At 36.7% G+C, this 26939-nt stretch overlaps 1 long non-coding RNA gene, 17 other non-coding genes and 1 pseudogene across 20 annotated transcripts in view; all 19 read left to right on the forward strand.

Annotated features, from left to right (window-relative positions):
• The window catches only part of LOC121032290 (uncharacterized), an 88202-nt gene that overhangs the window by 55767 nt on the left and 5496 nt on the right, over window positions 1–26939 (forward strand). For 2 of the 3 annotated variants that reach the window (XR_005791184.1, XR_005791183.1), the window contains 18 exons: window positions 2121–2160; window positions 3254–3327; window positions 4200–4261; window positions 5467–5538; window positions 6257–6339; window positions 7194–7249; window positions 8082–8168; window positions 9085–9171; window positions 11611–11687; window positions 12859–12929; window positions 13835–13917; window positions 14845–14926; window positions 16022–16104; window positions 16955–17008; window positions 17911–19965; window positions 24629–24714; window positions 25626–25711; window positions 26605–26678. This is a non-coding gene — a long non-coding RNA (uncharacterized LOC121032290). The remainder of the gene's footprint in view (window positions 1–2120; window positions 2161–3253; window positions 3328–4199; window positions 4262–5466; window positions 5539–6256; window positions 6340–7193; window positions 7250–8081; window positions 8169–9084; window positions 9172–11610; window positions 11688–12858; window positions 12930–13834; window positions 13918–14844; window positions 14927–16021; window positions 16105–16954; window positions 17009–17910; window positions 19966–24628; window positions 24715–25625; window positions 25712–26604; window positions 26679–26939) is intronic. The other variant, XR_005791185.1, reaches the window with a different exon arrangement.
• Window positions 747–819, forward strand: LOC121032495 (small nucleolar RNA SNORD113/SNORD114 family). The gene has a single exon (XR_005791319.1). It is a non-coding gene; the product is annotated as a small nucleolar RNA SNORD113/SNORD114 family (small nucleolar RNA).
• LOC121032479 (small nucleolar RNA SNORD113/SNORD114 family) lies at window positions 2695–2769 on the forward strand. Its single transcript, XR_005791306.1, has one exon. It is a non-coding gene; the product is annotated as a small nucleolar RNA SNORD113/SNORD114 family (small nucleolar RNA).
• On the forward strand, window positions 3628–3702 carry LOC121032451 (small nucleolar RNA SNORD113/SNORD114 family). The gene has a single exon (XR_005791279.1). It is a non-coding gene; the product is annotated as a small nucleolar RNA SNORD113/SNORD114 family (small nucleolar RNA).
• On the forward strand, window positions 4636–4709 carry LOC121032480 (small nucleolar RNA SNORD113/SNORD114 family). The gene has a single exon (XR_005791307.1). It is a non-coding gene; the product is annotated as a small nucleolar RNA SNORD113/SNORD114 family (small nucleolar RNA).
• Window positions 5868–5942, forward strand: LOC121032453 (small nucleolar RNA SNORD113/SNORD114 family). Its single transcript, XR_005791281.1, has one exon. It is a non-coding gene; the product is annotated as a small nucleolar RNA SNORD113/SNORD114 family (small nucleolar RNA).
• Window positions 6667–6738, forward strand: LOC121032472 (small nucleolar RNA SNORD113/SNORD114 family). The gene has a single exon (XR_005791299.1). It is a non-coding gene; the product is annotated as a small nucleolar RNA SNORD113/SNORD114 family (small nucleolar RNA).
• On the forward strand, window positions 7595–7669 carry LOC121032455 (small nucleolar RNA SNORD113/SNORD114 family). The gene has a single exon (XR_005791283.1). It is a non-coding gene; the product is annotated as a small nucleolar RNA SNORD113/SNORD114 family (small nucleolar RNA).
• On the forward strand, window positions 8511–8585 carry LOC121032452 (small nucleolar RNA SNORD113/SNORD114 family). Its single transcript, XR_005791280.1, has one exon. It is a non-coding gene; the product is annotated as a small nucleolar RNA SNORD113/SNORD114 family (small nucleolar RNA).
• LOC121032467 (small nucleolar RNA SNORD113/SNORD114 family) lies at window positions 9493–9567 on the forward strand. The gene has a single exon (XR_005791295.1). It is a non-coding gene; the product is annotated as a small nucleolar RNA SNORD113/SNORD114 family (small nucleolar RNA).
• Window positions 13281–13355, forward strand: LOC121032464 (small nucleolar RNA SNORD113/SNORD114 family). Its single transcript, XR_005791292.1, has one exon. It is a non-coding gene; the product is annotated as a small nucleolar RNA SNORD113/SNORD114 family (small nucleolar RNA).
• On the forward strand, window positions 14263–14337 carry LOC121032469 (small nucleolar RNA SNORD113/SNORD114 family). Its single transcript, XR_005791297.1, has one exon. It is a non-coding gene; the product is annotated as a small nucleolar RNA SNORD113/SNORD114 family (small nucleolar RNA).
• LOC121032473 (small nucleolar RNA SNORD113/SNORD114 family) lies at window positions 15478–15552 on the forward strand. The gene has a single exon (XR_005791300.1). It is a non-coding gene; the product is annotated as a small nucleolar RNA SNORD113/SNORD114 family (small nucleolar RNA).
• LOC121032508 (small nucleolar RNA SNORD113/SNORD114 family) lies at window positions 16459–16530 on the forward strand. Its single transcript, XR_005791331.1, has one exon. It is a non-coding gene; the product is annotated as a small nucleolar RNA SNORD113/SNORD114 family (small nucleolar RNA).
• LOC121032512 (uncharacterized) lies at window positions 17467–17534 on the forward strand (annotated as a pseudogene).
• On the forward strand, window positions 18459–18530 carry LOC121032460 (small nucleolar RNA SNORD113/SNORD114 family). Its single transcript, XR_005791287.1, has one exon. It is a non-coding gene; the product is annotated as a small nucleolar RNA SNORD113/SNORD114 family (small nucleolar RNA).
• Window positions 23826–23899, forward strand: LOC121032506 (small nucleolar RNA SNORD113/SNORD114 family). The gene has a single exon (XR_005791329.1). It is a non-coding gene; the product is annotated as a small nucleolar RNA SNORD113/SNORD114 family (small nucleolar RNA).
• Window positions 24835–24912, forward strand: LOC121032474 (small nucleolar RNA SNORD113/SNORD114 family). The gene has a single exon (XR_005791301.1). It is a non-coding gene; the product is annotated as a small nucleolar RNA SNORD113/SNORD114 family (small nucleolar RNA).
• Window positions 26042–26119, forward strand: LOC121032482 (small nucleolar RNA SNORD113/SNORD114 family). The gene has a single exon (XR_005791308.1). It is a non-coding gene; the product is annotated as a small nucleolar RNA SNORD113/SNORD114 family (small nucleolar RNA).

Consider the following 26939-nt stretch of genomic DNA (forward strand, 5'->3'; position numbering starts at 1 on the left):
AAAGTAAAGAAGAGGCAAAAGATCTTGTCAATTGGGGTGAATTTTTCATTAGTGTTCACTGAATTATTTAAATGAAGTCATAGAGAAATCAGTGATATGAATGTGCTATGAAGCAAAGATTATGATTAACCTGATTCAGTACAATTGGGGTTAAAAATAAGACAGAAGACATTTTATTCATTTTCAAAGTAGATTAATAATCCATCTTATTTTTGCACTGCGTCTGGCTTCAACTTGTATCCAGTACTAAAATCTACGACTGCACTGTTGAACGTGGTTGTCCCTAGCCACATGTGGCTATTTAAATCTAAAATAATTAAAGTCCAGTGAATTTTAAATTCAGCTCTTCAGTTGCACTAGCCCCATTTCAAGTACCCAGTAGCTACATGTGGCTTATAGTGACCATATTAGAGAATGCAATATAGCGTATTCGTATTCTGATGCAAAGTGTTATTGGCTAGCTCCTTGGTGAAGGAGTACACAGAAAGATGGCAGACGGTTGGAATAAGATGCAAGGATGTTAATTAACCCATACATACCTCACTGAGGGCCACTACTAAGGATATTTTTAGTTTATTGGAAAAGAGTCTGTAAATAGACCTTGGTCATATCCAAGGATCTTGTTCTTGTTTTTTTTTTTTTTTTTTTTTTTGAAGTCATGGACATTGATTTTATTACTGTTGATGAATCACTGTTGATGGATCAATGAATGGATCCATAAACAGAGGTATAAATGAAGAAAAAAATGGATCAATGATGAGTACCCTGGGGTGTCTGAAATCAAGGATTTTGATTAAACCCTATAACTCTGAGGTCCATTACAAGAAGATTCCTCTCTTTGGTCTCTATGGGAAATGAGTTTATTCTAGGAGTTAAAAATACTCAGGAGTTTGCTCTTGGGCTTTTAAGTATTGTATTTTCAGTAAATCAATGCATGAATAAATCAAGAAACAAATAAATGAATAAAGACAAAATGGGTTATTTCTGGTCCAAATAGGAGAGTATGTAATGTAATATATATAATATAAAAATCAATGTTAATAAATATCTGGAGCACTGCGTTCCAGTAAAATAAATGGATTAAAGCTGACCCTTTTGGGTAAAGAGAATTTAGATAAATGGATGTAAGAACCCATGTTGTTTTGCTGGATTGGGTTGTTGTTTTTTTGTTTTACTAAAAGAGCAAAACATGTACTTAAAATTAATTATCAATTAAATAACTACGTAATTGAAAGAGGGCTTACACATGGACTTTTGTTGAGAATGTGTCACATGGCCAGTTACAATTAATCCAACGATCTTCACTATGTTTTTAATTAAAAAAAAAAAAAAACAGGAAAAAATCATCTGATCTTTTTCTGTGCCTAAGGAGCATATGGACAGGCATTAATATTGTCTTGTTTCTGTGGATTCACAAATATTAATGATATTATTAAAAATGAATAAAAGAACAAGTAAATGTATTAATCAATTATTTGAAAGAAGACAAAGCATGGACCATGAGGAGCATGTGTTCTGGAACAAGGAGAGTGATTAATCCAGTTCTACCAAACTGCTCTCCAGATAAAGAAAATAAGACTTATGCTCTTAGATTTTGGGAATGGTGAATATGCTTAGATTGACTTTCTTTTTGTGGCTTGGTGCAATTTCTTTAAAACAGCACAAGATAAGTGACTTCATATGTGACTATGTTAATACATACCTATAGAAAGGTGGGACAAGCGTGGGCAATTGCTGAGAATGTGCCTGAATCTAGGATTCAGATTAATATAGTTCTTTCCAAGCAAGATTCGTTTAGAAGAAAGATATAGCTCTTGCCTGGCTGAGGAGGGGGCGTATAAACAGATAGGAATGGTTGTCGTGGTTCTTATTATTTTTAACTGGTGTTGGTTTCCAAGGCATTCATTATATCAGTTAAATTTAATGCTTGAATCAATCAAGCAATAAATATGCTATTCAGAGTTTTAATACATAATGAGCACTAAGGTTTATTTCTAATCATTTATTGTTGACTTGAACGCGATTAAAATATTGGAATCTAGACTGTTCTATATCTATCGGTCCACCTATCATCTACATAATTGAACCTTTTTTTTTCATATTTGCTTTATACTCTACAGAATGGATGAACGATGAATCAATTATGGAGTATAGAAACATGTAAGTAACAGTCAAGGTAATTGCTTTTGGCTTGGTGGTTTGTCATGGGTGTTAACTCCGTTATTGAAAGGGAATAAATGGCTACATATACTAATAAAATGAATGAAGGTCATGTGTGGGCCAGTTGAGCACATCTGTGGTCAATTAAGGAGAAGAAAGCAAAACGATTTTATTCATTTTCACAGTTAATTATTCAATTAATGAATGGAAAACGTATTATTCGATTTGGATTTTGAGTCACAGTTGATTTAAAACTCCCTTTATTTACAGAGGTGTAGTTTGGTCACAGTGAAATAGTAAAATGGGGTGAATATGAAGTATCATATTAATCTATACAGGAAACATTGTGGACAACTAGTGAAAGATACATATCAGGGAGGTCGGGGGGGATGTAATTCTGTACAGAAATGTTAGAGATATCCAAGGATCTTGTCTCAAGTTTACATGACCTTTAGGCATTTTATTATTATTAGGGAATTGATGAATTAATCACTTAGACATGTACATATGGCTGAACATAGTGAAGGCCAATCCTGGACCAATGATGATGATTGGTGGAGTATGAGTCCTGGATGGTGGATACTAAGAAACTGGAACTCTGAGGTCCAGCACGATACGAAATCTGGTCTATACCTTCTATTGGAAATGATCCAATGGACAGATGCTAAGAATATTTAAGGTTCTTGTTCTCAGTTTGTGTGTTCATGGAATTTGATTCTATTATTGTGAAGGGATCAACAAAAAGAATCAAACAAGTCCATAAATAAAGCAAGAAAGTGAAGCCTTGTCCAGTTATGAAAATATATGGCAACGTCAGAAATAATATTTATATATTGAAAACACTGAATTCCATTAGGAAGTAAACGTCCTAAAGGTATTATCTCTTTGGCTAAGGTTAATATATGTACGGTGTAAATAATAGCCCATTTTCTTGTTTGGTCAGGGCCTTGTTCAATGTTGTTTGTTATCTCAAGAAAAAAAGCATCACAGTTTAATACATATCTAAATGACAAGTTAAATGCAAGGAGGCATGTAAGGATAATGGATGGAGAGAATATTTCAGTCTTTTTATCATCTGTTTTTGTACTCTCAGAATGGATGTGCCAGGCCAGTTGAAGCATCTCCATGGTCATGAGCTGTTTGTTGCCTAGGAGCATAGAGACCAGTGTGAGTATCGTCAAATCTTGGTCTTGGTCTGAGAGGTTTTTAAAGGTCCAAGAAGGCCAACCATGGACTAGTGTAAATACGGCATTGCCATGAGCAGTGTGTTGACGATGGCAAAATTCAGAATGATTAATGAGAGATATCATCAATGTGTTAAATGATCCTGTAGGTAGATATTACAGATACTTAAGACTGTTATTCTTAAGGTTTTGTGATTCAGAGTTATTTACTTAATTATTAATGAAATGAGGAATTAATCAATAAGCAAATGTGGAAACGAGTGGAGAAGAAGAGGGCCAGTTCTGGACCAATGATGACCACTGGTGGCGTATGAATCATGGATGATGAATATTACGTGTCTGAAACTCTGAGGTCCAACCAATAAGAAATATAGTGTGTTCCTTCTGTTGGAAATAATTCCGTGGACAGATGTAAGGAGTACACAGGATTTTGTTCTTTTCCTACATGTACATAGTTTTGATTTCATATTTATAAGTGGATCAATGATAGAACCATAAAGAAATATATAAATCAGTAAATATAAAAAGAAGAAGCATTGTTAAACTCCAAAAAAAAATGTGGTGAGGCAAGAAATACTATTAATCTGAATTGAAATCACAGAAGTCCATTAAGAATTAATGGACCAACTGTGTTATCTCTGTGCAGGGATCATACAGGCACTGATTAATCATGGTCACTTTTGTTGCTACAGACCAGTCTCATGGGTGAGGTTGTTCATTTTGTTAAGGGGAGAATGTGTAAATATTATGAAAAAATAATAATCAAATGAATGAGTGAATGAAGTGTGAAAGCAAGGCTGAATGGAGAGACTGTCTCAATTTTTAAAATCATTTCTCCTGCTTTGTACTCCTCAGAATGGATGCAGTTAAGCTGATTCTCTGTGGTTGCCTCCATTGTCAGGAACACAGACACTAATGTGAGTAATGGTTACAGGGGTTTTAGTTTGAATGGTTACTTTTTAAAAAGTGCCTTAATAAGATGTATTTTGTACGAGCAGAGAAAGCCAACTGAGGCCCAATGATATTGGGTATATATATGCTATTATATGAGACAATGTGTTGATAAACCATGTATGACACATTGAAGATAATTAATATAAGAAATATACTGATGTGGTAAGTGATTGTATGGGCGGATGGAAGGACATTTGATAGTATAAGGCGGATGGAAGGGACATTTAGTTCTTTTTATTTATTTTTTTAATTCATAGGTATCTGTTTTATTATCACCAGGGAATTGGTAAATTAGTTAATAAATATTGATGGCAATGAAGAAAAAGAGGCCCAAGCTTGGATCGATGATGAGGCTGGTGCCGTATGAATCACGCATGATGAATGATACGTGTCTGGAACTCTGAGGTCCAACACATAGGGAAATCTAGTCTACTGCCTCGTTTGTTAATGATCCTATAGGCAGATGTTAAGAATATACAAGCATCATGTTCTTGGCCTCTGTGCACACGGATTCTGGTTCTGTTATTATTATTGGCTATATTAAAATTATAACTAGCCAATAAACAAATAGAAATAAATATGAATAAGCAAAACATTGGCGAATTATGAAAATGTGTCACGAAGGAAGAGAATCTATTAATATATGTTGAAAACACTGAGCTGCTTAAGAAGACATGGTTCAAAGGTGTTACTTCTTTGGCTAATGATGATACAGGAAGTACAAGTAACCATCATTGTCCCTGTTCTGGCTCAGTGGCAAATTTGACGTTCGCCTTTTTTTTTTTTTTTTAATGTTTATTTATTTTTGAGAGACAGAGTGTGAGTGGGGGAGGGGCAGAGAGACAGGGAGACACAGAATCCGAAGCAGGATCCAGGCTCCGAGCCATCAGAGCCCACGCGGAGCTTGAACTCACGAGTGTGAGATCATGACCTGAGCCGAAGTCGGCCGCCCAACTGACTGAGCCACCCCAGGCACCCCCGATATTCACTTTCTTAAGAGAAATATTAATACATATTACCACCAAATAATTAATACCTAAATTACTCACTAAATAAGAGGTTAAATGCAAGGATTGCATAGAGAGGTGGAGAGATTGTGTCTCAGTTTTTTGTTTTGTTTTGTTTTTTTTGGTTTATTTTTCTGTTCTGTCTGCTTTGTACTTCTCAGAGTGGGCACATCAAGGTGATGAAAGCCATCTGCCATGGTTACAGGCTCTATATGTAGGAGATGGAGACCAGCGTGAGTATAAAGTTCTTATCTTATTTTTGCTGATTTGTTTAGCATGTTGACTGTAATATTAAAAATATTTAAATATATAAAAAAAGCCAGCCCCATGATAAATATGAAATTGACATGAGACATTATATTGATTAACCAGTGTTTGCAACATGGTAGATGATTGATAAAATATATATTCAAGGAGGTGGCAGTGATTCTATGGACAGATGTTAGGGATACTTGGGGGTCTTATTTTCAAGTGTTTTTGATTCATAGATATTTTATAGTTATGGATTTATTGATAATCACTGATAAATGTAGAAGTGACTGAAGAAAAAGAGTGCCAGTTCTGGACCAATGATGACCACTGGTGGCGTAGGAGTCATGGATGATGAATACTACGTGTCGGGAACTCTGAGGTCCAACAAAATAAGAAATCTAGTCTCTTTTCTCTGTTGCAAGTGACCATATCGACAGGTGTTAGTAACAGACAAGGATCATGTTCTTGTTCCTTGTATTCATGGATTTTAATTCTTTTAGTATAGAGAAGTGAAAGAATCAATAATCAAATACAAATAAACATGAATAAGGAAAGGATTGTAAAATATGTAACTTAAGAAATACCTAAGTGGTTGAGTAAATGAAACGTGGAATGCAAAGCCAAAGAAAATAAGGTCTAAGGGTTTTTTTTTTTGTTGTTTTTTTTTTAATATCACCTTCTGTGTTTTGCACTTCTCAGAGTGGATGCCCTGGAGCTAATTTAAGGATTCTTCCATGGTCACAAGGCGTCTGCTTGTCTCTGTGTGTTTGGTGTATAGAAATGTGAGTTTTTATGGGTATATACTTTGTATTTGAAAGTTATGAAATATAATAAAAGAAAGCCACCCATGGTCCATTGATAAATATGGAATTGATATTGCATTGCATTATATTGATTAATCCCCATATGAAACTTTGAGGGTGATTAATCAAGAACATATATTGATATAGTAAATGATTGTATGGACAGATAGGACTATTCAAGGCCTGTAGTCTAGGGTGTTTTTTTTTTTTCTTTTTTTTTACTTATAGGTATTTATTTTATTATTTATTACTTGATGAATTAATTAATAAAAAAAGGTAGATAAACATGGAAAAAAAGGCCAAGGGTGGACCAATGATGATGGCTGGTGGCGTATGACTCATGGTTGATGATTACGTGTCTGGAACTCTGAGGTCCAGCGTAAAACGAAATCTAGTTGATTATCTCTGTTGGAAATGATCCTATAGACAATTTTAGGATTTCACAAAGATCTTGTTTGGGGGTCCTTATGTTCATGAATTTTGATTCTATTGTAGTAAGTGAATCAACAAAAAGATCAATATAGAAATATATATAAAAGAAGATGAAGGGGTGAAGCATTGTACAGTTATGAAAAATGTAGTAAGACAAGAATAAGAGAGAAATAGTTCAAGGTGTTACCTCTAGATAACGATGTTATAGATAATATAAACAATGGCCAATATTCTTGTTCTGGGTTAATGGAAAGCTCAATGTTTTTCTCGATAAAAAGTAAAATGCATATTACCCCAAATTAATATACAGCTTAATTACCGGGTGATGAAATGTAGACACAAGGATCAATAGAGAAAATGTATCAATCATGTTATTATCTACTCTGCTTTCTACTTTTTAGAATGGACACATCCAAGGTGGTTTAAATAGTATGCCTGTAGGAACATGGAAACCAACGTGAGTAATAGTCAATGTTTTCATCTCACTTTGGGTGGTTTCTTTAGGGTATTCTCTGTAATATTTAAAAAAAAGTATTCAATATAAGAGAAAAGACCAGTCATGACCCAGTCATGAAATTGGAAATTTATGAAACATGATGATGAATCTACTTGTACAACAATGAGGATGAATAATGGGAGGCATTTTAACGAGGCAATGATTCTAAAGAAAAATGATAGGGATACCGAAGGCCCTTGTCCTTGGGCTTTTGTGATTCATAGTTAGTTACTTAATTACCGTAGTGAACTGATGAGTTAATTTTTAAAAAATGTATATGCGAATAAAGAAAAAGAGATCCAAGCGTGGACCAGTGATGACAGCTGGTGGCGTATGAGTCATATACGATGACTGCTACGTGTCTGGAAGTCTGAGGTCCAACACGATTGATGTTAGGAATATACAAGGTTATTGCTCCAGTAACCATGGATTCGCGAATTTCTGTATTATTAATATAAATGAATGGATCAATGATAGAACCAATAAATAAATCTATAACTAAATAAAACCATGGACGCAGTCTTACCAACCAAGGATATATATGTAGTGAGGCAGGAACTACTATTAATGTAAACTGAAGAAACTGATAGAGGTTAAGAGATAAACGGATCAAGGGTGTTACCCCTTTTTCTAAGGATCATAACATTGCATTTATATTTATGTTTGTTATATGTGTATAAATTAGGAAAAGTAATAAATACCTTTATGAATGAGTAAATGAAATGAGGAAAACAGGACCGTTTAGAGAAGTCCTCAATTTCTTTTATCATCTTCTCTGTTCTGTACTCCTCAGAATAGGTACATGCGTGAAGTTGGGTTGAAGCATCTTTCATGGTCACGAGCTCTGTGGTTGCCTTGTCTAATGAGCATAGAGGCCAACGTGAGTAAGAGTTAAAGTTCATGTCTTTGAGAATTTATTTTCAGGTACTCACTGTATTATTAAAAGTGTGAAATATAATAAGAAATGCCAGCCATCATGAATGATAAATGTGGGGTTTATCTGCTGCGTGATAAGTATTAGTCCACATATGGAACTTTGATGGTCATTCACGAAATAGATATATCAATGTGGCAGATGATCCTACAGGCAGATATAGAATATTCATTGCTCTTATCCTTGGGTGTTTGTGAATCACGGCGTTTTAAGAGTTAATATTAGTGAATTCATGAATTGGGCAGTTACCTTATGCAGATGAGAATGAGGAGGAAGGAGGCCCAGATCTGGACCAATGATGATAGTTGGTGGCGTATGAGTCATGGATGATGAATATTACGTGTCTGAAACTCTGAGGTCCAATAAAAAGAAAGATCATCTCTTGCCTCTTTTTGCCATGATATCATAGACAAATATTAGGAAAAGAAAAGAATAATTTTCTTGTTTTGTGTTTATGAGTTTTGATTTTGCTGTACAAAATAGCCCAAAGCGGTAATCAGTATACAAGTATAAATAAGTTGAAATGAAGAGAGTGAAGCAAGTTTGCTCTTAATATACATGGGTGAGGCGATAAAAGCCATTAGCATATACAGAAAACGCTGCAGTTCATTGAGAAAACGTAAGTGGTTTACATGTCTTACTCTTTGGCTAAGAATGATACAGAGACCACGAAGAACAGCCAAAGTTCCTATTCTGTGTTAGTGTTAGACTTGATACTGTTCATTTTTTAAGAGAAAAATAATAAATATGATCCCAATTCACTGTATTCCTAAAGGACTCACTGAATGTAGATAGGATGTGTGGGTCGATAGAGAGTATCTCAGTCTTGTCGTTTTCTGTTCTGCTTTGTATTATTCCTCAGCATGGATGCACTTGAACTCACTTAGGTGTTTGGCCGTGATCGGATTCTCCATGGATGCCCCTTGCGTGTAAGAGGATGGAGACCAACGTGAGTGACAGTCAGATTCTCCTTCTAGTCTAGGTGTTTTGTACAGGATATTCAGTGTCATATTAAAAATTTGAGGAAGTCCAAACACAGCTCAATGGCAAATATGGCATTGTCATGAAACATGTTAACTAATCAATATTGTCCACAATGAGGATCATTAGTCAAATAACTGTAAAGATTCAATAGGCAGATGCTAGGGATACTTAAGGATCTTGTCCTTGAGTTTTGTGATTCCCAGATACTCATTTTATTATTACTAATTGCTTAATAAATTGACATCAAGCAAATGCAGATGAGAATGAAGAAAAGGAGACCTGAGTGTGGACCCATGATGACAGCTGGTGGCGTATGAGTCACATACGATGACTGCTACGTGTCTGGAAGTCTGAGGTCCACCCAACACAAAAATATCTAGTCAGTTTCCTCTGCTCAAAGTGTTCCCATAGATAGATATCAGGGATATACAATGACTTTGTTCTTATTCATGAGTTTCTAGAAATATTATAAAATACACATTTTATAATAAATATACATTTTATGCAAATGTATATATGAATGAATAAAGATGAAGAAGGTTAAGTATTGTTCATTATTAAAACAAGTTGTGGGAGAAATAGTAGTTTTTCTTCAAATATTTATTTATTTATTTATTTATTTATTTATTTATTATTTATGTTTGTTTATTTTGAGAGAGAGAGAGAGAGAGAGAGAGAGAGAGAGAGAGAGAGAGGAAGAGAGGGGGAGAGAAAGAGCACGCATGAGTGAGCAGGGGAGGGACAGAGAGAGAATCCCAGGCAGGTGGGGCCTGATGCAGGGCTTGAACTCATGAATCACGAGATCATGACCTTAGCTGAATTCAGAAGTCAGATGCCCAACCGACTGAGCCACCCAGGTGGCCCTCAAATTTTTATTTATTTATTTAAAAAAATTTTTTTTTTCCAACGTTTTTATTTATTTTTGGGACAGAGAAAGACAGAGCATGAACGGGGGAGGGGCAGAGAGAGAGGGAGACACAGAATCGGAAACAGGCTCCAGGCTCCGAGCCATCAGCCCAGAGCCTGACGCGGGGCTCGAACTCACGGACCGCGAGATCGTGACCTGGCTGAAGTCGGATGCTTAACCGACTGCGCCACCCAGGCGCCCCTCAAATTTTTATTTAAATTCTAGCTAGTTAACATACAGTGTAATATGTTTCAGGAGTAGAATTTAGTGATAGAAATAATACTACTGTAAGAATGGATAATAAATGGATTCAGTGTATTTAATTAATTAATTAATTTATTTAGAGAAAGAGAGAGACAAAGAGAGAGAAAGCACGAGTTGGGGAGGGGCAGACAGAGAGGGAGAGAGCGAATCCCAAGCAGGCTTCACCATGTCAGTGCAGAGCCCGACTCTGGGGCTCGATCTCAGGAATTGTGAGTTCATGACCTGAGCTGAAATCGAGAATCGGATGCTTCACCGACTGAGCCCCTATTTTATATTTTTGACTAAGGATGACGTAGACAGTGATCAGTGATAGTTAATTATGGAGTCATGGGAATAAAAGGAATATAGTCGATGATACCGTAGTAGTTTTGTGCGGTAGCTACACTTGGGGTGAGCACAGTGTGAGATAGAAAGAAATTGGATCATGTGTTCTGCCCCTGAAACAAATGTAAAGTTGTGTGTTAACTATACTCAAATAAAAAACCATTTCAATGCCGTGATGCAGATATACCTTGAAAACATTACGCTAAGTGATAAAAGGCAGACAGAGAGGGTCACGTCGTGCAAGACTCCACTTATATGAAATATCCCAAACACATGAATCCACAGGGAGAGAATAAGGATTGGTGGTTGCCAGGGCCTGAGATCCAGACGAGTAGGGAGAGACTGCTTAACGCATATGGTATTTTATTTTGGAGTCATGAAAGTATTTTGAAACTAGGTAGAGGTGGTTGGTGGTTACACAATATTGTGAAAATACTAAGTGCTGCTGTTTTGTTAACTTTATTTTTTATTATTATTATCATTTTTAAAGAGTATTTATTTTGAGAGAAAAAGAGAGCGTGAGCAAGGGAAGGGCAGAGAGAGGGAGAGAGAGAATCCTGAGCAGGTTCCATGCCGATGGCATGGGGCTCAATCTCATGAACTGTGAGATCTTGACCTGAGCCAAAATCAAGAGTCAGATGCTTAACCACTGAGCCACCCAGGTGCCTCATGGTTTGGTAACTTTAAATAGCTAATTTTACCTAAATTAAGAAGTGAGACCTTTATAAGAAAAGTCGATTATTAAACTGAGAAACTTAGACGTTTGATGATTATTTTATAGAAGGAAAAAGAATGTTACCATACATTGGTAAATAACTAAATGACTACCTATATGAATGGTGGAAAGTGTGGATCAATGGAAAGGATGTCTCAATCTTGTTATCGCCTTTTCTACTTGGTACTATTCAGAATGGAACCCCAGGCTGATTTTAGCTTCTGCTCTGATCAAGATCGACATGTTGCTTCAGTGTTGGAGAGAGACCAAGGTGCGTACTGGTCAAAGAAGTCATCTTAGATTGGGCCATTTGTTAAAAGGTATACATTGAATTATTAAAAAGTATGGAACATAATTTGAAGAAGTTAACTATGTCCCAGTGAGAAATATGATACAAAACATGATATTGATTCATCAGTGAAGTGCAACATAGAGGCCTGTTAATGAAATTAATGAAATAGAATCAATCTATGTGGGAAATGACTCTACAGAGAGATTTTATTTTATTTTTAAACATTTTTAATGTTTTATTTATTTTTGAGAAAGAGAGAGAGAGAGAGAGAGAGAGAGAGAGAGAGAGCAAGCACGTGTGCAAGGGAGGGAGGGCAGAGAGAGGAAGACATAGAATCCGAAGCCGGCTCCAGGCTCTGAGCTGTCAGCACAGAGCCCGATGCGGGGCTCAAACTCACAAACTGTGAGATCGTGACTTGAGCCAAAGTCAGATGCTTAACCGACAGAGCCATCCAGGTGCCCCGGTTCTCTGGAGAGATTTTAGACATTGGAAAGGATCTTCTTGGGTTTTGGGAATCATGTGTTTATTTTATTATTATTAACGGCTTAATGATTTATTTGATAGCAATGCAGACATGAATGAAGAAAAAGACATCCAAACCAGAGCCACTGATGGCAACTGGTGGCACGTGCATATGGATGGTAAATAATATGTGCCTGGAGTACTAAGGTCCAACACAAGACATAATTAGTCAGATCCCCCTTTTGGACGTGCTCCTGTAGACACGTACTAGAAACATACAAAGATCATGTTCTTACTCTGGTCTTTATCAATTTAGATTTATTATTATAAGTGGATCAATAATAGAACCACTAGTGAAATATAAACAAATAGATAAAGAAAAAGAGAGTGAAGCATTGTCCAGCTGTAAATGTATGTGGTAAGGCAAGAATTGTTACTACAGATTGAAAACACCGATGCCCCTTAAGGAATAAACGTATCAACAGTGTCACCTCTTTGACCAAGGGTCATAAAGACTCGTACGTAAGAGTCAGTTTGAGTTTTTAGGTCAGTCTCGAATCTGAGGTTGTTCCTTTGGTTCACAGAAAGAAAATTAATAAATATCTAAATGATAGGATGAATGAAATGTGGAAAAGAATCGTTTCAGATCAGGTCTCATATATCACATACTCTGTTTTCTATTCCCCAGGATGGGCATACTCAGGCTGGTCGAAGAATTCTTCCATGGTCACAGTCCCTGTGGTTGCACCTGTGTTCCAGGTGTGCATAGCCCAACATGAGTAGTAAAGTTCATGTTTTCATGTGACAGGCTTTAAACATGGGGGTATTTACTGTATTGTTAATACAATGAATAGAATTCAAAAGGCTAGCCATGGCCGATGATAAATATGGAAGTATTACCAAGTATTATGTTTATGAACCCATTTATGATAGACTAAGACTAATGAATGAGAGATATCAATATGATAGATGAATCTATGGACAGATATGGAATATTCAAGGTCCCTTATTCATTTTTGTGGTGAATCTTAGGGTTTTCAAAATTAATATTAGTGAATTCAGCCATTAATGAAATAACATCCAGAAAATGAAGAGGAAGAGACTGAAATATGGACCAGTGATGACGGCTGGTGGCGTAGGAGTCATGGACGATGAATACTACGTGTCTGGAACTCTGAGGTCCAACAGGAAAGGAAATACGGTCTCTTACCTCCGCTTGAAATTCTTCTATGGACTGATTTTAGGAATATAAAGGGACTGTTTTCTTAGATTGTTTTCTTGAATTTTGATTGTTTTACTATCAATGGATCAATTCAAGAATCAAGGTACAGATATTAATAAGTCAAAATGAGGCGCGTGGAGCATATGCACTCAGTATACGTGGTGAGGCAATAGAAGCTATTCAAGTATATTGAATATACTGAATCCCATTAAGGAGAATGAATGGCTCATGGGCCTCACCTCTTTAGTGAACAGTATAGAGAAGTTCTCATTCTGGGTCTATAGCAAGTAGGAGGTTACTCATTTTTTTAATAAAAAAATAATAAACATTATTCTAAATTGGTGTATTTCCAAATGATTGACTCGATGTAACGTGGAATGTGCAGAACGATGGACATCATGTTTCAGTCTTGTTTATACCTACTTTGCTTTGTGCTTCTCAGAAAGAAAACACCTGAGCCGATTTAAGCATCACCATGTTTAGGCACTCCAGGGTAGCCTCTTGTGTGGGAGCATGAAGTCCAACGTGCGTAATCATCAAATTTCTTGTCTTGGTTGGGAGGGTTTGTTCAGGGTGTCACTGGAATTATTTACAAAGTCTTTAATATAAGAAAAAAGGCCAACTATGGCCCAGTGACAAAGTCGAAGCTGTATGAGACATTATGTTGGTCAACCTACCATTACCGCAATGAGGATGGTTAATGAAGAAGGGTATTTAATTAGGCACTGATTCTCAAGAACAATGATAGAAATACTGAAGCCTTTTGTCCTTGCTTTTTGAGATTCATAGATCCTTATGTAGTTACTATGAATAGATTGGTGAAGTAACATAGGAACAAATGGAGGTGAAAAGGACAAAGTGGACCAGTCCTGGACCGATGATGACAGCTGGTGGCGTAGGAGTCCTACACGATGAATGCTACGTGTCTGGAAGTCTGAGGTCCACCACAAAGGGAAATCTAGCCTATTTCCTCTTTTTTCAGATGATCCTATGGTTCGATGTTAGGAATATGCAAAGAAATGGTTCTTGTCATTTTGGATTCATGGATTTCTACATTATTAACCTAAAGGGATCAGTGACAGAACCAATAAAAAAATCTCTAAATAAATAGAGGACGAAGACTTATCCACTGTGAATATATTTGGTGAGGCAAGGAATTCTGTTAATACAAACCAAGGAACCTGATGCAGGCTGAGAAATAAACGGACCAAAGGTGTTAGCTCTTAGATGTTAGCAGGTAGATGCTGACACTGAGAAGCAATGTTGAATTTTGTAAGCCTGGGTCATTCTCAGGTTGTGGGTGTTAATTTTGTGATATATATGCTTATAATTTCATATATATACATGTTGTTAAAAAATAATACCCAGGCAGCTGGAAAGATGAAATGGGGAAAATAAGACTAGTAGAGAAGTTTCAGTTTTTAATTGTCCGCTCTGGGTTACACTCCTCAGAATCAACACATTCCAGCTGATTCAGATTTTTCATGGTCAAAAGGTCTGTGATTTCCTGTGTGTTAGGGCCATGGGGATGAATGTGAGTAAAGGTTACAGTTCTTGTATTTGTTTAAGCAGTTTTTAGTTTCTATTTATTTATTAAAAATTTTTTTTAAATGTTTACTATTTTTGAGAGAGAGACAGAGCACCAGCGGGGGAGGGGCAGAGAGAGAGGGAGACAGAATCCGAAGCAGGCTCTAGGCTCTGAGCTGTCAGCACAGAACCGTTCCAACATGGGGCTCGAACCCATGAACTGTGAGATCAGGACCTGAGCCGAAGTTAGTTGCTCCATGGACTGAGCCACCCGGGCGCCCCAAGCAGTTTTTTTCTTTAAAAAAGGTATTCACTGTATTGTTAAAAGTGTGAAATATAATTTAAAACACTAAACACGGGAACCGATAAATATGGGCTATAACATTTGCTAACGCATATGTGAAGTGTTGATGATGATGATCCTATAGGCAGACGTAGAATATTCACTGCTTTTATTATTGGATCTTTGTGAATCCCAGGGTTTTAAAAATTATCATTAATAGGTTAAGGAATTAGTGAAGTTACATACATGAGAATGAAGAAAAAGAAGCCTAGATCTGGACCAATGATGATAGGTGGTGGCGTATGAGTCATGGATGATGACTATTACATGTCTGAAACTCTGAGGCCCAATTACAAAACCAAATAAAGTCTCTTCTGTGGGAAGCGGTCTTATGTACTGATGTTGGGGGGGGGGGGGACGGGCCCTTTTATTGGTTTATTTTCATGACTTTTGATTCTACTGTAATAAATGGCTAAAAGTACAATCAATCTGTAAGTGTAAATGAGATTAAGAGGGCGAAGCATGTCTAGTCTTTGTAAAAATTAGTAACGTTTATTGAGAATATTGAAGTTTATTAAGAAATGTAAGTGTTTCCAGTGTCTTACCTCTTTGGCTAAGAATGATAGAGACAGTAAATCACAGTCAACATTCTCATTCTTAGTCTGTGTCAAGTTTGATACTGCCTCGTTTGTTTAGAGAAAATAATAAATATGACCCTGATGTACTATATTCCTAAGTGACAGACTAAGTGAAGTTAAAATAGTCACATCAACAGAGTGTCTCTCAATCTTGTTATGTGCTCTGCTTTTTATTCCTCAGGTGGACACACGTGAACTGATTAAGCACTTGGCTGTCAACAGGGGCTCCACTGGTCGTCCTTATGTTGGTGCATGTAGACCAAGGTGAGGACTAGTCAAATCTATCTCTTGGTTTGGGTTGTTTTTTTAGAGCGTTCATTGTAACATTGTGAAATGGTATTAAGTATATTCAAAGAGGCCTAGCCAGTGCTTTGAGGATAAACATGGACTTGATATGCAATGTTCTATTGATTAACAGGTATTTGTATCAGTGAAGATATGTAATGAAGGAGGCATATTCAGTGAGGTGAATGATCCTATAGATAGACATTAGGGACATTAAGGCTCTTGTCCTTGAGTATTTGTGATAGATAGATATTTATTTTATTGTTATCAGTGAATTGATGAATCGAGGAATAAACAAATAAAGACAGAAGGAAGGAAAGGGAAGGTCAAGGCTGGACCACTGATGACCACTGGTGGCGAATGAGTCATATCTGATGTCCATTCCTTTTGTTTGACGTGGTTCAATAGACACTTGTCAAGATTATACAAAGATCTTGTTCTTGGTCCTTGGGTTCGTGAATTTCACAAAATCTTATTATAAAGGAGTAAATAAATGTATAAATTAAAATAAGCAGGAAGAGACTCAAGTAGTGTTCATTCTTAAAATGTATAGTATGGGAAATAATACTAATATGAATTGAAATTGATATTAAATGGATTAAGTGTACTGCATCTTTGACTAAGGCTGATATAGACTATGATAAGTAATCATTACTTCTCTGAGTCAGAACTCTGATGTGTAATTTGTTAAGATGAAAATAACCTAAATGTTACCATTAATAAATAAATACCCAAATGACCATGTATATGACGGCTAGAAATAATGAATCAGTGGAGAGAATGTCTCAGTCTTTTTATCATTTTCTCTGCTGGCTACTCTTCAGAACAGATGCCCCAAGGAGATATCAGCTTCTGTCATGGTAAAGATTGTCAAGAGACCAAGGTGAGTAATGGTCAAAGTTCTAGTCTTCGTTTGGGTCATTTGTTTCCCATCCAAGTACTAACCAGGCCCGACCCTGCTTAGCTTCCGAGATCAGACGAGATCGGGCACGTTCAGGGTGGTATGGCCGTAGACATTGGGTCATTTGTTTAAAGGTATTTATGGTAGTATTAAAATGGAATAAATATAATAAAAATTTATTGATGTCCACATGTAAATATAATATGAAATATTATATTAATTCTTCAATAACGGAATATGTTAAACAATCAACCTTAAAGTTGATTACTCCAAGAGATATAGTTAGTCCATGTGGGAAATGATTCTATGGACTATGATCAGAATATTCAAATATCTTCTTGTTGGGTTTGGAAATCATATATTAATTATATTATTATCAATGAATTAATAGCCTATTCAGTATAAATGTAGAAATGAATGAAGAAAAAGACATTCCAGTATAGACCAATGATCACAACTGGTAGCATGTTAATTAGGAAAAATGAATGTCTGGAGCTCCAAGGTCCAACACAAAACATAGTTAGTTGAGTTCCTTTCTTGGAAATGATACTATAGACAGATACCAGAAATATACAAAAATCATGTTTTTATTTGGGTTCATAGATTTGGATTTTATTATTACTAGTGGATCAATGATGGGACCATTAAACAAATAAAAAATAGAGAAAGAAGAAGAATATTACACATTGCCCAACATGGGTGAGGCAAGAAATATTACTAATAACAATGAAAAAAGACACTGATGCCTCCTAAGAAATGAATGAATCTTTGCCTAAGCATCATATAAACTCTGATAAGTAAGAGTCCGTTGTATTTCCTGGGTTAGTCTCGAGTTTGTTTCCTCTGTTAAGAGAACAAAAATCTACATCATGAACATTTTACAGGTACCTGAATGACTAAGTAAATGAAATGTGGTTCACAAGAGGCAATGGGATAAGGTCCCAGTTTCCTTTATCGTCTGCTCTGCTCTGTACTCCTCGGAATTGATGCACTCATGCTGATACAGGTGCTTCCATGGTTACATGCTTTCTGATTGCATACGTGTGTTTGGAGCATAGAGACCAATGTGAGTAGTGGTTGAAGTGTTTGTCTTTCTAGTGTCCTTTTTTTTTTTTTTTTAAGGTGTTAACTATATATCGTTAAAAAGTACAAATCGTAATCAAGTAGGGGCGACTATGGAATTGATTGTATTCATTAATAGGGGTTGATTGTATTGATTAATGCGTACACGAAAAACACTAATTAATGAGAGCGATACATCGATCCTATTTGTCTCCTATATGAGAGTGAAAATGATCTTACAGACGGATTAGAGATATTAAGCCTCTTTTTGTGTTTTTGTGAATAAGAGGGTCTTGAAATTGTTATTAGTGAATTAATGAATTAGTTGATAAATAACGTACAACTGAATGAAGGAAAAGAGGGACAATAATGGATCGATGATGACCACTGGTGGCGTATGAGTCCTATACGATGAATACATGTCTGGAACTCTGAGGTCCAAATGAAAGGCAATCTAGTCCAGTGCCTTTTGTGAAGCGGTACCATTAGACAGATACCATGAATTTAAAGGGATCATGTTTTGGGTTTATGTTCATGCACTCTCTATTTTTATAATCAGATCAAGGAGATAATCAATAATGTATAAACAAGCAAAGATTAAGGTCATGAAGCATTGTCCAATTACAAAAATGTGTAGTGAGACAAGAAATGCTATTAATATATATTGAAAACACACTCCCATCCACCAATAGTAAATGATACAGAGGTGTTGCCTCTTGGGCTAAGGATTGTATAGCTGTCGTGTTAAATAGTAATTGGCAATGTTCATAATCCATGTCAGCGGCAAGGTCATTATTATTCTTTTATTAGCAGAAATTAAATAAACATTTCTCCCAACTGCAGATTCCCGAAATGACCCACTAAATGAAAGATGGAATGCAAAGACCAGTGGAAATTAGGTGTCTAGCTTTTTGTTATCATCTGCTCTGTTCTCTGTAGAGTGGACGCACTCAAGTTGATTTAAGCATCTTCCATGATCACAAGTTCTATGGCTGCATCTCTGTGTTAGAGAGTGGAAATCAAGAGAAGTAAGAGTCAGTGTTCTCTCAGTTTGGGAGGCTTGTTTAAGGGTATTCACTGTGGTATTAAAAATGTGAAATATAATCAGCGAATGCCAACCATTGCCCCCGAATGCCATTAACGTGAAGCATGGTGTTTATTAATCCATATACAACACATTGAGGTCAGTTAATGAAAGAAATGAATTGCTCGGGGAAATAATTCTATAGACAGATGTTACAGATTAGTTCATGCCAACCGTGCACTAATGATAAAGAGTTTGAAATGAGCATGTTGGCTAATCCATACTCAATACTGAGGTCAGTTAGCAAAGTAGATCTTGACTCTTTTCCCTGTAGAAAATGATTTTATGTTCCGAAGTTAGGGGTATTAAAGCTGTTTTTAATAATCTCATGGGTATTTTTTCTTAGTGAATTAGTGAATTAATCTCTAACAAAATTATAATTCAGTGAAGAAAAAGAGTGATATCTGGACCAATACTGAGGGCCAGTAGCATGTGAGGCAAGGTTGAAGAAGGCTGATCTACAACTTTGCGATCCAATGCAAATCCAGTGCAAAAAGAAATCTAGTCCATTGCTTCTGTGATAAATGGTCCTGTAAGCAGTAGTTAGAGACATTCAAGAATATTATTCTTGGGCTTTTGAGTTTCACAAATATTGACTGCTTATTAAAAATTAATCAATGCAATAATAACTAAAAATGTATGAATGAAGGAAGGGAAAATAAGGCCGAATGTGGAGTAGCTATAGCATATGTAATGAAACTAACATCATTACCAATCCATTTCTAAGGAACAGAAGTCCATTAAAAATGTATGAAGGCGTTTACACCTCATCAGAAGGGATGTGTGGACAGAGGTGTGCAATTGTTGATGTTCACGTTCTGTGCTGTCTTTGGCTTGCAGGTGTTTTTGTTTTCATTTTTTTAATTGAGAAATAGGGGAAGCATGAAAATTTTCTATTTGCAACAACATGGATGGATCTGTAGTGTACTATGCTAAGTGAAATAGGTCAATCAGAGAAAGACAAATACCATATGATCTCATTCATTTGTGGAATTTAAGAAATGAGACAGATGAGCATGGGGGACAAAAACAAAGAGGCAAACTGTAAAACATACTCTTAACTCTAGAGAACAAACTGAGGGTTGCTGGAGGTGAGGTGGGTGGGGAGATAGGCTAAATGGGTGATGGGTATTAAGGAGGGCACCTGTTGGGATGAGCATTGATGTTCTATGTAAGTGATGAATCACTAAACTCTACTCCTGAAACTAATATTACACTATATGTTAACTAATTGGAATTTGTATAAAAACTTGAAAAAAAAAAAAAAAAGAGCCAAGCAAGGGCCAATGGTGTGAATGGAATGCATTCTGAATGTGTCTTGTGGTTAAGTCACTTCTGTACCATTGACGTTCATTTCAAAAGGAGATTTGGTATATTACATCCGCGAGAATAAATCTATAGCTAGACAGTAATTTGGAAGAATCTAATGATGGAATCCTGGGAATTTATTGCATTATTCTAAGGGAATAAATGAACAAAACCAGTAGATGACAGATAGGTAGGTACATAGGTAAATAGATGAAGAGAGTAATTAATGCTGGATTAATTGGGAAAAATGTTGGCAAGGTTGACATTTTTGTTTATACAATTGGGAAACATTGCAGTATATTAAGAAATCAGTAGGTTAAAGGTTAACCCCTCTGGGTTGGCGTACTACAACTCACTTGAGTGAGCACCAAAATCACCTGCAAGAGTGGTTAAACTATAGATTTCCAGTCCCACCCTCAGCATTTCTGCTTTGGCGGGATTCAAGGTGGGGGGAGGGGGGCGATCCAAGGATCTGCATTGCAAATATGTTCGCACACTGATAATGCATCATTTAGAAACAATGGTTTGAGAATCACTGCTTTAAGTCAGATGTATGTAATAGTTAATGCCCTTGCTTTGGATCAGTGGTAAGTACCAGGTTGTTTATTTTATTAAGACAAAAAAGAGAGGAAGACTAAGAAACAGACTCTTAACTACAGAGAACACACTGGTGGTTACCAGGGAGGAGGTGATGGGGGGGGGGTGGGTAAAACAAGTGATGGGGATTAAGGAGTGCTCCTGCAGTGAGCACCCAGTGTGGTAGGGAGGTGTTGAATCACTCAATTCCACACTTGAAACTAAGTAATAATAATAATAATAATAGTAATAATAATAATGAAAAACAATGAGCTAGGTAATAGATACATTAATTAATAAATATCTGAAACTTCAGGTAAATGAAAGGAGAAAGCATGATTCAATGGAGAAAATAGCTCATTCTTTTAACAACATCTTTATGCTCTGCAAACGGATGCACCTGAACTGATTACACATTCTGTGTAGACTCCAATGATGAGGAACCAACGTTTATGATTAATTTTTAAAAAATGTTTACTTATTTATTGTGAGAGAGAGAGAGGGAGAATGAGTGGGGAAGGGGCAGAGAGAGAGAGGAAGAAAGAATCCCAAGCAGGCTCCATGCTGTCAGCACAGAGCCCAATGCAGGACTCGATCTCATGAACCATGAGATCATAACCTGATCTGAAATCAAGAATCAGATGGTTAACCAACTAAGCCACCCGGGTGCCCCTAAAGTTTATGATTACTTTGATTTAGTATTACTTGGGGTGATTTTATTTTATTTTTTAACTTTTTATTTAAATTCCAGCTAGTTAACGTATAGCGTAGTATTAGCTTCAGGGGTACAGCATAGTGATTCAGCACCTCCATATGTCATCCTGGGCTCATCACAACGCGTGCCCTCCTTAATCCTCATCACCTCTTTCTCCCATCCCCCACCCACCTCCCCTACTTGGGATGATTTTAAAAATAGATCAAGGGGCGCCTGGGTGGCTCAGTCGGTTAAGCGTCTGACTTCAGCTCAGGTCACGATCTCGCAGTCCGTGAGTTCGAGCCCCGCGTCGGGCTCTGTGCTGATGGCTCAGAGCCTGGAGCCTGTTTCCGATTCTGTGTCTCTCTCTCTCTGACCTTCCCCCGTTCATGTTCTGTCTCTCTCTGTCTCAAAAATAAATAAAGGTTAAAAAAAAATAAAAAAAAATAGATCAAATCCATGTCATTCCTTTTTATAACTCTTTAAATTTCTATTTCAGTGTCTTCCTAAACACTCCATAACTGATAAAGTCATAAACTATTTTTGTTATGAGGACGAAGCACATAGGAGATGGAAGTAATAGTCAGTGTCTTAGTTCTGATGGGAGTGGTCTAGATATATAAATATGCAAATTACACGAAAAAGGCAAACCATGGACCAATGATGCGAATGGAATGCATTCTGATCTATACCTTACGATCAACACATCTATGATGTACTGAGGTCCTGTGCAAAAAGGGATTGAAGCGTTTATACCTGTGGGAGTGAGCCTATATATAGATTACAGTAATAGTCAAGGATCATGTTCTTAGTCTTTGGTGCTTTGTGGATTTTGCCTTTATTTCTTTTTTTTAATTAAATTTTTTAAAATATTTATTTATTTTTGAGAGAGAGAGAGAGAGAGAGAGTGAGAGAGAGAGAGAGAGAGAGCAGGGGAGGGGCGGAGAGGGACAGAGTCACAGAATCCCAAGCAGGCTCCAGGCTCTGAGCTGTCAGCACAGAGCCTGGCGCGGGGCTTGAACTCAGGAGTGGTGAGATCGTGACCTGAGCCTAAGTCAGGCACTCGACCAACTGAGCCACCCAGGTGCCGCCATTTTGCTTTTATTTTAATCAATAAATGAGGGGAACAAATATGTCAGTGCATAAAGATGAAAAGAGTGAGGCATATCCAACTATGAAAATATGTGGTGAGGCAAGAATTACTATGAATATAGCTTGGAACCACTGGATTTCATTAATAAAGAGATCAAGGGGGTTACATTTTGGGTAGGGAGAGTACAGATGATGATACGTAATAGTATGTGTTCTTGCTTTGAGTTAGTGGTGAGTTCAAGTGGTTCATTTACCAAGAGAAAAAGAAGGAAGTAACACTATAAAATAATAAATACCCAAGTGACTAAGAAAACGAATCAGAAAAGTATGTATTAATGGGAATATTGTCTCAGCATTTTATTATCTGCAGTGATAAGTGGAGGTTACTGAGTCATGTATAAGTTTTATGTTTGATTAATATTAAGAGAAAAATAAATAGATGTTATTATAAGTTAATAAATACCTAAATGACTTTGTATATGAATGGTGGAAAGTCTGATCAATAGAGAGGATGTCTCAATCTTTCTAGCACCTTCTTTGCTTCGTACTTTTCAGAAGGGAGGCTGGAGCTGATTTCTGTTTACGCGCGATCAAGATTATCACCTAGCCTCTGTGTCAGAGAAGAGACTAAAGTGAGTACCAGCCAAGATCTCATTTTCATTCAGGTCATTTGTTTAAGGGCTTGTACAGTATTATTAAAAATTATTACATTAGTAAAAAAGTTGACTATTGTCCAATAACGAATAGGATATAAAACATGTTGATTGATGATGTGCAACACTGAGATTGATTAACAGAAGAAACATAGTCCATGTGGGAAATGGGTGTATAGGCAGATGCTAGGGACATTCAAGCATCTTGCCCTTGAGGTTGTTTTGTAAGCCATCTAATTTTTTAGTATTGTCAGACAACTAATGATGCAATGGATAACAAATATAGACACAAATTAAGAGAAAAAAAAAAAAAGAAAAGAAACCCAAACATGGACCAGGGATGATGGCTGGTGGTATACAAGTCATGGACGGTAAAAATAAGTATCTAAAACTCTGAGATCCAACACAAAACATAATTAGTTCAATCCCTCTTTTGGAAATGATCTTATGGACAGATGTGAGAAATATATAAAGGTCATGTTCTTATTTTGGATTTAAAGATTTAAATTTATTATCATTAGTGGATCAATGTTAGAACCATTTAAGAAATATAAATAGAGAGAGAATGAAGGACTGTCCAATTATGAACGTATGTGGTGAGGCAGGACATATTATTAATAAAAATTAAAAACGTTGATGCCCATTAAGAAATAAATGGATTGTGGGGCACCTGGGTGGCTCAGTCGGTTAAGTGTCCGACTTCAGCTCAGGTCATGATCTTGCAGTTTGTGAGTTCGAGCCCCGTGTCAGGCTCTGTGCTGACAGCTCAGAGCCTGGAGCCTGCTTGGATTCTCTTTCTCTCTCTCTCTCTCCTGCTCCTCTCCCTTGCTCGTGAGCATGCTCTCTCTCTTCAAGATAAAAAATTGAAAAAAAAAAAAGGAAGAAAATGATCAAGGGTATTACGCAGACACAGGTAATTAAAAATCAATTTTTAAATTCTGGATCAGTTACAAGTTCAAGGTTGTTCCCTTTGTTAGTAGAAAAAAACCATATATATGTATATATATATCTATATATATAAATGAAAAATTAACATACTCATAAACATTGAGTAAATGAAATGTGGAAAGGAAAGGTAAGTGTAGATAAGGGCTTACGTTTCTTTATCAACTTCTCTGCTTTGTACTCCTCAGAATGGATGCACTTGGGGTAATGTAAGCATCGTCCATGGCCACGAGCTCTGTGGTTGCATGTATGCATTAGGAGCGTGGAGACCCATGTGAGTAATAGTCAAAGTTCTTGTGTGGCTTTGGGTGGTTTGCTTAAGAATATCCACTGTATGTGAATGAATGTCTTAAGAAACAATTTAGAAGTGAACAGAGAGAAAGCCCGCCAATCCTGGACCGATGATGACGGCTGGTGGCGTATGAGTCATGGATGATGGTGAATAATGTGTGTCTGAAACTCTGAGGTCCAACCGGGCATTCTCTTTGTTTGACAGGATGCTGCAGGCAGAAGTCAGGACTATGCGAAGATCTTGGTTTTGGCCTCTGTGTTTGTTCATGCATTTTCATTCCGTTATTATAATTGGAGGAATGAAAATAAGCAACAAATAGACAAAGATCCATACGGCAAAGCATGCTCTAATTATAAAAATATGTGGTGAGGCAAGAAATAGCATTAATAAATTTGAAAAGAGTGAAGTCCGACAAGGAATAAATGGTTACATGACTGTTAAGTCTTTGGCTAAGGATCATCTAGACAAAATAAATAATAGTCAGTGTTCATTTTCTGGGTCAGGGGCAAGGTCTAAGTTGTTCATTTTCTTTCTTTTTTTTTTTTAACGTTTATTTCAGAGACAGAGACAGGACATGAGCGGGGGAGGGGCAGAGAGAGAGGGAGACCCAGAATCCGAAGCAGGCTCCAGGCTCTGAGATGTCATCACGGAGCCTGATGCGGGGCTTGGACTCACGAACCGTGACATCATGACCTGAGCCGCAGTTGGTTGCTCAACCGACTGAGCCACCCAGGTGGCCCTAAGTTGTTCATTTTCTTAAGAGAAAATGAAATATGTACAGGAGACTCTTCATGAGGGATTGCCTAGGTCACTGAGAAGTGAAATGCAGAAGCAAGGATCAATGACGAGGAGGCTGTAATGTGCTATCATCCTCTCTGCTCTGTACTCCTCAGAATGGACGCACTCAAGGTCATTCACGCGTCTTCAGGTTTAGTAGCTGTGTGCTTTGCATCTGCGTCTTAGGAGCCTGGACGACAATGTGAGTCGTAGTCAATGTGCTTCTCTTAGATTGAATGTTTTGGCTTTTTAAAATTACTGTATTATTAAAAAGTGTTTAAGGTAATCAAGAAGCCCAAACATACCCATATTGCATTATCACTAATGTGAACCAATATGATGTTAACCGATATGGAAAACACTGAGTTCAGTTAATGAAAGAGTTCATTCTCAGTGGAAATGATCTTATCGATACATGTTAAGGCTATTCAAGGATTTTGTGATTTTTATTCTGGTGACTTGTGTTTATTTCTATATTAGGTAGTTAATCAATAAACATACCAATCAACAGATAGAAAAAAGAAGCCAGTCCTGGACCAATAATGATGACTGATGATGGCATAGGAGTCATGTGTGATGAATGCTATGTGTCTGGAACTCTGAGGTCCAACAAAAACAGATCTGTTCCATGTTGTTGAAATGGGCCTATACGGATGTCAGAATATATGAGGGTCTTGTTTTTGGTCTTGGCTTTTATTCGTTCTTATTCTACAAATATAATCAGATCAGTGAAAATAGCAATAAACATATTACAAATAAACAAAGGTGATGGGAGTAAAGCATGGTCTGATTATAAAAATATGTGGTGAGATATGAAGTACAATGAATATATTTTGCAAACATTGATGGTAAATGAAAATAAATGGTACAGGATGTTTCCCTTTTTTCTGAGTATGAGTAGCGGTCCACGTTCATACTCTTTGTCAGCAGCAATATTGATGTTATTTGGTCACTTAAGAGAACGTAAGGTAGATGTGATCACAACTTACTAATTGACCCCATGGCTGAATAAACAAAGGTGGAATTAAGGACCAAGGGAGAGGATGTCTTCATCTTTTTGTTGTTGTTGTTCTTCTGCTCTTTTGTATTCCACAGAATGGATGTGTTCCAGCTGATAGAAGATCATCCATGGTCGGCTGCACTATGTTTTGGGGAGCATGGAGACCAGTGTGAGTAACGTTCTGTGTTCTTCTTGGCTAGACTATTGTTTTAAAAGAGATTTTCACTGTATTATTAAAAAGCATTAAATATAATCATACAAAATGAATGAAATCTTACCATTTGGATTGACATTGATGGGGCTAGAGAGTGTTATGCTAAGCGAAATGTCAGTCCGAGAAAAACAGTTACCATATGATCTCAATCATATGTGGAATTTAAGAAACAAAACAAACATGAAAAGGGGGAGAGAGAGAGAGAGAGAGAGAGAG

The sequence above is a fragment of the Herpailurus yagouaroundi genome, unplaced genomic scaffold, assembly GCF_014898765.1.
Source record: "Herpailurus yagouaroundi ecotype Mexico unplaced genomic scaffold, PumYag 141, whole genome shotgun sequence".
Classification (NCBI taxonomy): Eukaryota; Metazoa; Chordata; class Mammalia; order Carnivora; family Felidae; genus Herpailurus; species Herpailurus yagouaroundi.